Consider the following 1149-nt stretch of genomic DNA (forward strand, 5'->3'; position numbering starts at 1 on the left):
CCTTGGGGGGGGGGGGCGGGATGTCAGGACCCCCACCCTTTCCCCTCGCTTCCCCGGCGTGCTTACCTGAGCCCAGCAGCCGGCACCGGACTACCTCTAACGTTTGCCCTCCTCTACCTCCGCACCATCCCCACGCCAGGCGGCAAAGCCACTGTGCAGGAGGGGAAACTGAGGCACAGGACAATTCCCTCGCGCCCCCCTAGCCCCCAAAAGTCAGGCAGGTGGTGACGAGGAGAGGCAGGAGCGTGCCCTCCTGGTCCTCTGCACCTCAGAGACACACAGCATAAGCTTAAGTGGCAAATTCCTCCCCAGCCGTGAGCACGATCCCCGCGTACTTTTTATCAGCTCGTAATTTAACAAATACCGCGTTTGCTTATGCCTAGTAATTCCTCCTTCCCTCCGCTAGCGGCTAAACACATTAATATTTCCAGGCACAGTTTCATGCTGGTAAAAGGTGCCGGGGAGCCATCCTCGGAGCGCAAAGTCCTGGAGCCACTGAGCAAGTGCGGAGCCAGCAGCCAAGCCACAGCTTTCGGGGCGCTGCGCCCCTGGAAGCCCCCCCCAGAGCTGCAGCAGCCTGGCGTTAGGGGAAGCCAGGCCTCCTCCGCCCGCTGTCCCCGATGATTTTTCCGTGACACGGGACCTTATCCAAAAGTCCTCCCTCCCTCACCGCGTACTGTGCAGCTATTACATGGCACCATTTTTTTTTTTTCTCTCCCCTGAAATTGCTGCCAACCTGAGCTGGATTCAAACTGGTGACCTAGATGTGAAAGGATCCATAGCTTGTTACTAATCCCTGGAGTCTCCGAATCCCCTGTAAACTACTGCTTAATTCACTAACTGTGCTATTTAATCTCTAAAACATTATGAGCTGTGCCGGGTAGAGGAAACGCTCAATCAAATAAAGCTTTATTATTATTGTGCGTGCTGATAGGTCATATGAGAAGGGGATTGCTTTGCAAGTCACTCCACTTCTTCCCCTTCTGAAGGCTCTGCTCCTTGAATTTAGCGCTGGTGTGACGTGCTGCCTCAAGTCCTACTTTTCCCCAGAGGAGACAGCAGCTTTCCCCAGCTCTTGGCAAGGAGGAGTTTAATCTCCACAGCTCGCTCTGCTCCTGGCCAGTCTGGCAAGGGAGGGGTAAACTCCTG

Source organism: Aptenodytes forsteri, unplaced genomic scaffold (assembly GCF_000699145.1).
Source record: "Aptenodytes forsteri isolate BGI_AS27 unplaced genomic scaffold, ASM69914v1 Scaffold324, whole genome shotgun sequence".
Lineage (NCBI taxonomy): Eukaryota > Metazoa > Chordata > Aves > Sphenisciformes > Spheniscidae > Aptenodytes > Aptenodytes forsteri.